Below are 10821 nucleotides of genomic sequence, written 5' to 3' on the forward strand. Positions count from 1 at the left end.
TTCATGGCTTGAGATGCTGATTTGTGTTTGGGAATCCCTTTTAGTATTTTGGCCACTGTATTTTGAAAGATCTGAAGTCTATTGAGGTGTTGATGCTGCATGATAGAAAATAAGGCATTACAATAATCTTATGTTGCTAGCACTAGTGCTGTGATCACTGCTTTTTGGACAAGAAAGGAAAAATCTTTCTGAGCAGCCTTAATACCAGGAAAGCATAGGACATGACTGCCTTAGCCTGCAGTCCAAAGGTTAAATCATTATCTATGACTTTTGTGACTGGGGTAGGAAGAGCCATGACTCCTCTTGCCACCGGAACGGGGCCCATAAAGAAGGATTATTTCTTGACAGGATGACCTCTGTTTTACCTGAATTATGTTTTAAATATGTTAGGCTCATCCAGTTGCCAATGGCTGCTTTATATTCACGAGAAACCCCATTTGGTTATTAGAAGATCCAGACCAAAGGATCTTATAAGGGTGGCCAAGGGTTTAACATGAACGTTAAATAATGAGGGGCTGAGTGAGGACACCTGCGGGACCCCACATGGCAGACAAAACACCTTCGACACAAATGGATCCAAGGCCACCACTTGTTTCCTGTCCATAAGAAAGGATTACAAAATGTTCAGAGCCGACCCCTTGAAACTGACAGTCCATAGCTGTCGATCAAAATCTTATGATCGACCAAATCAAAGGCTGCCAATAAATCATGAGTGCAAGCGCTGCACTACCGATCACTTCTGTGGTTTTAACAAGAACAGCTTTGGTACTATGGCTGCTTCTAAACACAAAGTGGGTAGTATCTAACAATTGGTAGTAACCTAGAAATTGGGCAACTTGCTGGTTCAAGGCCTTTTCTATTATCTAAGCTAAAAAGGGTAGCCAGAAACTTGACCAATAGTTGTTTGGGTCATTGGAATTTAAATTGGACTTTTTTAACAGTGGTGGTATGGAAGCCTACTTCCATATTGTGGGGAAATATCCTGATTACAACAAGGAATCGAAAATGTTGGTCAAACAGGTGGCAACATTTTCCCAAGCCAAGTTAAGGCTAGTCGGAGGACAGGGGTCCATAGGTGAACCCGATTTGGCAGTTCTGATCAAAGTAATCATCTGTGATAGTGAGAGTGTTAAAAAATCTGTACATTTAGGGCACTACTCAGGTACTATCAATCGAGTAGGTCCTTCCACATTATTTGCCAAATTTGATCAAATTGATTAAAAATGTCAACAACTTAATTCCCAAAGAAATTGGCTGAGGTGTCGAAAAAATCATGTCTATTATTGGCTAGAATGTTCATAGCGGGGGTGCAGCCAAATTGGACACTACCCGAAAAACCCCTTTGGAGGAGTTCTTAGCTGCGCTTATGTTTTGCGTATAATATTTCCTTAAGTGTTTTATACTTGCTTAAACATGATTTGTATTTCTCTTTTTCTATCAAGTTGTTTTCTTTTTTCCATTGTCTGTCTAGTCTTCTGTATGCTTGCTTCTATAGCCTAATGTTCTCAGTGAACCAAGAATCAGAAGGTTTACTTCTCGGTGAGTTATGGAACTTAGGATGAGCAGAATGATCCAAGTTATCAGGCAAGGTGGGGGGATAGAGTCCTTTAAAGAGTTATTAAAAACGTCTGTCTGTATTTATTTACATGCACAAGATGTAACTTTTTGACTAAGGGGTTTATCCAGAATGGTTTTCAATTGAAGCTTTATGTCAAACATCACCGCAAAGTGGTCAGACCAAATTTAGGAATCAAAACATTCATGGCCACTTGGGGATTATTGGAAAACACTCCATCTCTCCATCTAGAGTATGGCCTGCTCTATGGGTGGGGTTTTTAACTCATTGAATATGCTTGCTAATGTTTGTTTCAGTAAGATCATAGTTATGAAATTATTGACATTTGTAATTTTAGTTGTGTTAACATACATAAATAATGATTTTATGTATTTTTAGTAGCTGGATATTGTGTTTTTAGGGGCTAAAGGGCCGATTACGATGGCGGGCGGACAAAGTCCACCCGCCATAGGTGCGCAGGTCCCGCTATACAAATTAGGATGCGACCGCCACACTGGCGGGCGCAACTGGTATTTTTACATTGCGGCGGTCGTCAGCATCCGGCACAATGTAAAAATATATGTTGTGCATTTGATTGTACAAAGTGACAGGCACCGTGCGATGCCTGCCACCTTGTACATGCAAATGAAGGGGGGTACCATAGGTACCCCCCACATGCAGCAGCACCCCCCCACCCCCCGGGGTCCCGCAAAGGGTCCCCCAACGACAATGTGTAAAGTATTTATGCAGCACTTATACAGTAAAAAAGTGAGAGCACAGAACGAGAAAAACCTTGTACTAATTAAGTAAAATACAATACATTCTAATAAACTATTTGACAATAAAAGAACAATAATCCAATCAGTAGAACTACAGTTTTGAATTTGTAAAGTTTAAAGTGAAAAATAGTGCCTAAAAAATCAAGGCGCTAAACATGGACATCTATTCATGTGAGACCGTGGCAAAATCGAAAGCTATGGCCAACCACGATGGAGCGTCGTTAGGATACACAAAGTGGATTGGGCCTAGTCTTCACTTACCTATGGATTTAGAAGGCCTTTTGTGAAAAAATATCTGAAAAGGCAAAGTTCAGGTGGGCAAGGCTGCCAGTGGTATTCTAGGATGTCATTGGGAAGCTGCTGTATAAAGTCTCAGTAAAGATTTCTATGTTCAGAATAAGGACCGTATTTAAATCTTGCCGGAATCTGTATTTTAATCTTGCTGCAATCTGTCCCCCCATCACTTTTTTCAGTAGTCTTCCAGCCTGACGACTTGGTGGCCTGCCCTCCCTATATAGATGTTGGCTATTTTAGAGACAAAAGACTGCTGTTGTCCCGGTGCCACCGCCAGAAAATCTCGACCGTATCTACAGCGGGATACACAAAAGTTGCGGTCAGAGGGCATACTGCCAGTTTCTCTGCCAGTCCAATCACAATGTGCCTTCCCACTGACGTGACAATGGTGGTCAAACCTCCACACCTGAGTTTGCGGAATTAAATGGATCTAACGCAAAAACTCATCTTTTCGCAGATGTGGATTGTGGATGCAATCAACGGTAAGCCACACACTTACCTGTTACCCATTGAGCTGTCTGTCAACATTTGCATAGGACTCATGTATTTATAAATCGCTTGTGCAGGCAATAGCATACCAGTGTGTAATGCAGATGTCTGTAATTTTGAGGTCCTCGAAAGTTTAAGAAACACCTATATCAACACATTGTATGTATGAATTACGTTCAAACTGCCTTCCCAAAATGGACACTTACACAAAAGTAATCAATATATCAAAATAACACTCTAAAAGTCACATTAAGGTGTGTCTAAAGAAAGGTAGGAAATTAAACATTAAAAACCTATTCAGCACACAACATAGTGAAAAGTGCAATATAACATGCAGTAGAAATTGCACTAGACATGGTGTACCCTTCACCACAGAATTTAACAGTCGCATTAATGTCTGTCACAAATTAATAGTAATAATCATATACGTATATGTGACATTTCCCCTTAACTTTTGCAATTCATCTACTGTATCCAATATCAATAGTCACAATTGACATGTAAATGAATTTGCGCTCATAATGGTCAGTAACCAAGGTGAAACAAACACACCTTTAGTAACACATCCCCAAACATTTTACTACATCGAATAGTTGGTGCAAGTGGCTAATACTATATTGAATGCCGGCATCTAAATTCATATGACGAATGCATACAATGTTAGGCAGTGTATGCACTTATCAACGTAGACATTAAACAAATCAGTTGTACCTGCCATCACAGGAAGGAAAAATAAGTACTACATATTTTACTCAGAAATATTGTTAGGAATACAACAAATACTATGAAAAAATAATGCCACAGCACACTTGGTGAAATGAAAAATAGATATTTATTCTTACTAATTATTCTCTTACATTTTTAAGCAATTTAAATGGCAGGCCATTCCTGATGTCATAGGTTCTAGACACTGTCGTGCTGTGGCAGTCAGCTTACCTCCTACATAACTGCCAAAGTGGACCTCCTCAGGAAGGGGCATCTATTGGGCAGAGCAGGTACCTTCAAGATCTTATATGGGAGGGGGTGGTTAGAGTTAGGGAGGAGTGTCCTTGGGTTTGGAATGAGTATGCTTGGGTTTGGGAGGGGGCTGTGGTTTTGGAAGAGATGCTCCTGGGATTTTTTTACTGTGGGTTGAGATTAAAAAGGGTCTGATGACCATTTTTCCTGCCTGGACTGGGATGTGGAGGTATAGGAGTGGTTAGGGCAAAGGAAAAACTCAGATCCTCCATGGGAAATTTGGTAGGCTGTTGGGGAGGGAGTGGGGTTTGGGAGGTAAAGGAGTGGCAGTGTCCGATGTGCATGTGTGTGTGTTGAGGGTACAGGTGTCTGTGGGTCCAATGTATGTTGTGCTTGTTTGAGTATTTTCCGTGCTAAAGGTGTCTGTTGTTTGTGTGCTTGTGAGTGTCTACTTTTTTTGGGTGTGTACTCTAATCTACTTGGGCAAACTGCGAGGCGTGGCTGGGTTAAACACTGCGCAAACCAATACAAAGTGATACAGCAACATTTCAAAGATAAATGCTCCAGGGAACAGAAAGGCAACAGCCTCCACGTGCCAGAAGGACTCCTCTGTGGTAATTCCAGAGGGCATAATGAAAACAAGGTATCGTCAACGAGCAACCAGAACCTAATAATAGAGTTCAGTTATGTCATCAGTCCAAATAAGCATCCAGATATGGCAGTTCACATTAATGATTACTTTATTTTCTTCTTTTCTTTTGTTTGTCACAAGTGCAGGAATTTGAAGCAATGTCTCTCAATATAGATCCTGTGTCATAAACATCATGAAATGTAGCCAAACGACCAACAGCCGACACGTGTTTCGTCTCAGGGAAAATCACCCGAAGACTTCATCAGGGCTACAATAACAAGAAAAACACATAATTGTACTAAACATAGATGTTACAGCCAGATCATACCCGACTCAATTCATCAAAGGTGGTCTTTGAATCAGAGAGTGTAAAGGAAGGCAAATGAAAAGATTGGGCCAAAAGAAACCACCTAAGATTCACCCAGTGAAGAAAGAAGAAGAGAAACACACATCAGATCTAAAATGTAAACAAGATGTAAAGAGTGTAGGATAGATGAGAAACCAGAAGGTTGCCAAGATGATAAAGTGTATTGTCAGACTGACTAGTTTTCAGGGTACAAGATTTTACAAATCCAAGCCTTATAGTCCCAAGATTATATATTCAGCAAAATAAGGCCTAGTGTCACACCATAAACCTAGATATTATTAAGAGGACCCACTTCCAATGTGATCCAAAAGGGAGCCATCGCACAAGGGCTATGTATAGAACTCACCATAAATGTATTCTTTTGGAAATATCGTCACAACAATCCAGGTAGATAGAGCCTGTGTGTGGTCCCATATAACATGGGTCTATAATAGAAATAAACAAATATAAAAAAATATATATAAAAGTTATATATGAAAAAGGGAAGGAAGAAGGGGAAAAAACAGTAAGAATCAGAACGACACAACAAGATTAAATACCATGTCTAATAAGGACCATCAGATCATCTATACGATTCAGGCCATACATTCAAAATCCACAGTCATTGTGGTTGCGCGTATCACGTAGTGGATGACAATTTCATATTACGAGTGTAAAAAGAGTTACCCACCTTGGTAAGTAGTCAAATATATTCATCATATAAAAGCTAATGCCTAAAAAGACCAAATCAGCACAAAAATTATTAAGTAAGAGATTCGATTTCTATAAAGAATAAGGGAAAAAATTAAAGTGAGTACAATTTGTCTTAATAATGCGATTCTTGAGAACCAGGATCACAGTCCATAACAAACAGGGAAAACGCTAAGCCCATTGCCATCAAAAGGTTCTTTTTTTAAATTGCATTAGGTACCCGTAATAAAATTGATATGCTCATCGCTATAAAGGACCACACGATTATTACCTCTAAAAGGGGACTAGGCATCTCTGGTCCAACAGTGTGAGGTCATACAGGTTCTAAAATCAAGTTAAAGATGATAACTTTTAGTCACGCAAGAGATACAAATTCAAAATCATAGCACAGTAACAATACCACACCCGAATACGGTGGGAGTAAGAAAAAATTATGGTAGTCGCTTATCGGCATAATAAATACCCGTCATCAATCCCACAACTAGCAATAGTATCACTACATTAAAAAGGCGGCACTGAACACCCAGTGAATACCGCTAGTGTCTCTATACCTTATTTGATAGCAGACAAACGTGTATCACCTACTATATCGTCCTTAAGACAATCCCACCATCATATTACTTCGAGTTATAAATATAACACCTAATGCAATGAGGATTTTTATAAACAAAATACAGTATATAAGCAAAATATCTAAAATTTGGTGCAGAGATACAATTATAATCCACATCAATCATACATAACAGCCGAAGATTGCGGAGCTATCAAACAACAAATAGAGCACCATTAATCCAAATGCCTTACCAAGATCAGGAGAGTACTCCTGCCGTCATTATCACTGTCAGTAATAGGTAAGCCAAGCATACGGCGCGGCAGGTTTAAATAGCAAAAACCCGCCCTCATTTCTTGGTACAACAAAACAAAGAGCGGACTTCCACAGTAATGCACCCATCGACATAAAAAACATCTAGATCGGTCTCATGCCCGCACGATGTTATTACAAATCCGAACAGCAAGTGTAAAATTAACACTCTGAGGTAAGTAATATTTTGAAAACGGAATAGCCATGAAGGCATCAAATTTACGAATTATGGTTTACCTCAATAGAAATAAATAATAAACACAAGTACCCGCACGATGTTATCCGAACAGCAAGTGTGCTAGAGGTGTCTGTTGTTTGTGTGCTTGTGAGTGTCTACGTTTTTTGGGTGTGTACTCTAATCTACTTGTGTCTGTGTCTGCATGTGCTGCGGAGGTGCTGAGTGTGGTAATGGTGTATGTTGAAGGTGTGGCCTATGTGTATGTGTAGTGGGTGTGCTTTCTGTCAGTGTGCTGATGGTGGGTGTGGTGCATGTGTGTGTAATCTTGGGTCTACTGTCTGTACGTTTGGAAGGGGCACTCAAGTTTCTTTTTGTGGTATTTCTATTTATGTGTGTGTGCTGCTTGTGTCTGTTTGAGTGTGTGCATGAAAAGGTGTGAATGTGCTTTGGGCTGGGCTTGCAGTAGGGAATTGGGATGGGGAAAGGAGTCGGGCAGGAGGTTAGGATTGCTGGGAGGCTGTGGTGAATGAGGGGGCCAGAGTTTGAAATGACCACTTTAGGACTGACATACCACTTTGAATACCTTCCAAAGAGCTGCCATTTCTTGCATCTGGCAGCTAAACCCCTGGATGGCATTCAGTGTAGCTGGGGAGACTGGGGCAGGGGGGTAGGTGACTTCAGCAAAGGAGATCACAGATCTTTTAGCCGACCTGGATGGTCCAACCAGGAGGGAGCAAGAGGGAGGATGGAGATGTTACTCTGGGTGGCAGACAAGGATGCAGGTGTAACTTGAGCAGTAGGGTCCATCACCACTAGGGAATGCTCACTGGAGGAGGCCTCTGAAAAAGATATAGTGTCACTGGTGGCTTACGTTGCACTTTCCTCACCCTCTCAGTCACTGAGATCCTCTTTATCAGTACCAGAGCCACTGTAGCCAGATGCATATCTGCATATGTTGGCTCCTTCTCCTGTGCCTGCCCCAGTTGATGCTGAAATGACATATACAATGGTGTTATTGTAACACAACAAAGCATTAACATTCACCACAAAACAGTTACCAAGTTGTCCTATATCAGCTGCTTCAAGCCTCTAAAACTTTAATTCTACAGTTAGCATAAGCACATGCATGTTGGCAACAATTTAAGAAGGCACTTGGTCACAGTGATGTCATTCCTCATGATAGCTCCTATATAATGTATGATCTTGTCTCTTATTAATTACTATGTCTTTTCAGTCACTAATGCACACCTTAGAAAGGTATTCCTTTGTTGAACAAGATTAGTGAAGTGATCCAAACAAAAAGCAAATACACCACCGATACCTTTGTACTGTGTGTCCACTAGGCCCTACAATCTTCCTACTTATCATCATCTATAAGAGAAAGACACACAGTTGATGGACGGAATGCAGAACAAATCAAAACATTCATCTCCAGTCAAGAGATCTGGGTTAAATCCATCATTCTTTTGTTTACCATGACACCCCAGTTTAGACATGGCCATATGAGAATTAGTCTTCACCATGTGCCTCATGGGAACAGTCCAGCCTGAAATGCCAAGCCCGGTCCTACATGGACCGGAAACAAGCATCCTAGGAATGGTTTTGGGATGTCAGCACTCATCAGTCAGGATAGCTTGAATCCAGTGGCACAGTGAGCCCGGGACCCACATATGGGCATACCTGGTGTACTTAGGGCGAGAAAGCAAATAACACACAGTTGATGGGTGGAAGGCAGAACAAATCAAAACACTCACATCAAGTCAAAAGATTTGGGTTAAATCCATAATTCTTTTGCTCACCATACCACCCCAGTTTAGACCTGGCCATATGCAAATCAGTCTTGATCCTGTGCCTCATGGGAACAGTCTACCCAGAACTCCCAAGCAAGTTCCTCCCACTACCGGCAACAAGCATCCTAGGACTGGTTTTGGCGTTTAACCCCTCATCAGCCAGGATAGCTTGAATCCAGTGGCATAGTGAGCCCAGGACCTACGTCTTGGCATACCTGGCGCAATTAGGGCGAGAAAGCAAAAGACACACAGTTGATGGACGGAATATAGAACAAATCAAAGATTCAACCCCAGTCAAGAGATCTGGGTTAAATCCATCATTCATTTGATCACCATGCCACCCCAGTTTAGGCCTGGACATATGCAAATCAGTCTTGACCCTGTGCCTCATGAGAACAGGCCAGCCTGAACTGCCAAGCCACGTCCTCCCTGGACCAGGAACAAGCATCCTAGGACCAGTTTCAGAATCATATCAAGGCCATGAATGTCTTTTGTGATGGTTAAAGGACAAGAAGCAAATGTAGCTTCTAAGTATGTATGTAAATAGGTGACTTTTGTGTTACTAATCACAAATGTAGCTGTGGATCATGTATTAAGTGTACACATGTTTCTCCGATGCAGACAAATGAAACCTGGGAGACTGAGGAGATGACAGCCTCAGGTGTACAGCCCATTTCCAGACCTTGCCACCATGGAAGAAAGGGATATCATTTAGAAGTTCAGGTTGAATAGTCAAACAATACTTGATTTATGCGACATGGGCCATATCCACAGCCTCACAACAATAATCCCACATCTATTACAGCAAATGTCACAATTATGACTGAACTTCATGTTGTGCCCACAGGATCCTGCCAATACACTGTGGCAGTATCTGGTTGTATGTCTCAACCAACTTTCAGTGGAGTGTTACACGAAATTCTATCTTCAATGATGAGACATATCAAAAGCTTAATCCACTCCAGCAGCATTTGGCCAATGTGAAGGGTGACTTCTTCGGTTTAGGTCACTTACCTCACATGGTTGGAGCAACAAATGGCACACATATTGCCTTATTGCCAGCACACGCCACAGAACAGGTGTACTGTAATTAAAAGAACTGCCATTCAATCAACATGCAAGTTAGTTGTCTGCTTACCGGATTTGAAAATCACAAGCATCAGTGCCCATTTCCCCAGCCCTGCCCACTTGGACCTGAGAGGGCCTGGCTTGTAGGTCAGTACAATCATTCATAATGTCGTTTAGGGTATTGCTAGTTGCATGATCTGGAGTTTTGTTACATAATTTTTACCTCTTTTGTCTCTCATCTTCTAGACGCTGCTTATCCAAACCGACCATGGTTATTGGCAGTGCTGAGGCATCCACCAATGCCAGGGGAAGTCCGCTTCAATGAGGCCCATGGACAAACAAGTAGGCCAGTGGATTTGTCTTTCTGGCTCCTAAAGTCCAGATTTCGATATTTGTAAAAACTGGTGGAGGCTTCTTCTACTCACACGCTAAGGTGTGTTAAATCACTAGGGCCTGCTGCATGCTCCACAACATCACCTTGCGACAGAACATCCCTTACATTGCAGAGGATGGAGACCAAGAAGAGCCTCTGGGTGATGATCCTGATATGCCAAATGAAGATGACATATGTCTAGATGTAAGTAAATAAGTAAGGAATACTTTATTGTACAGTTAATAAATACCATTACAAAACCAGCTGCAATAAAAACAACTATAAGTATCTATAGGAGCATGGGGAATGTTACTTGAGGTAAGTTAAAAGAGAGAAAAAAAGGACTTCAATTTGGACAGTACTAAAAATTGGAATTTTAAAATTTAAAGTTTAAAATGGTTGAGAAGGAGTGTTCGTCTGCCACTAGGCGCTTCTGCATTTCCTCGGGGAAGGTTTCATGTGCTTATCCTAGCCTCCTTTCCCATTCAAAGTGTGTTTGCAGTCACAATTCCTTGTAGGAAACAGGCCGTTCTTTTCCCTGTCCTTGTTTGATCTTGTTAGCCAACTGTGCCTCTGAGCTATGTCTAGATGTCATTGACAACTTCTTCTCAATGTGTAAGTATATCTTTGCATGTCAAGTCCTTCACCGTTACCCCAACTATTGATGTGGTGATGAAAGGAGTATATGGGGTACTTTGGTGGGAAGGCCACGTTCTGGGACAAAAATTGTTTGTAGATCAAAGTGTGGACACATTGACTACTGTGTTCATTTACATTGGTTATTCCTT

The 10821-nt window shown here is 41.3% G+C and overlaps 1 long non-coding RNA gene across 1 annotated transcript; it reads right to left on the reverse strand.

Annotated features, from left to right (window-relative positions):
* Nucleotides 1-4000: 4000 nt before the first annotated feature.
* Nucleotides 4001-6661, reverse strand: LOC144827112 (uncharacterized). The gene is made up of 4 exons (XR_013610025.1): nt 6567-6661; nt 6034-6086; nt 5419-5497; nt 4001-4973 (listed from the first exon to the last, which is right to left on the reverse strand). It is a non-coding gene; the product is annotated as an uncharacterized LOC144827112 (long non-coding RNA).
* Between the last annotated feature and the right edge of the window lie 4160 nt (nt 6662-10821).

This window comes from Lissotriton helveticus, chromosome 4_1, assembly GCF_964261635.1.
Source record: "Lissotriton helveticus chromosome 4_1, aLisHel1.1, whole genome shotgun sequence".
In the NCBI taxonomy this organism is placed as follows: domain Eukaryota; kingdom Metazoa; phylum Chordata; class Amphibia; order Caudata; family Salamandridae; genus Lissotriton; species Lissotriton helveticus.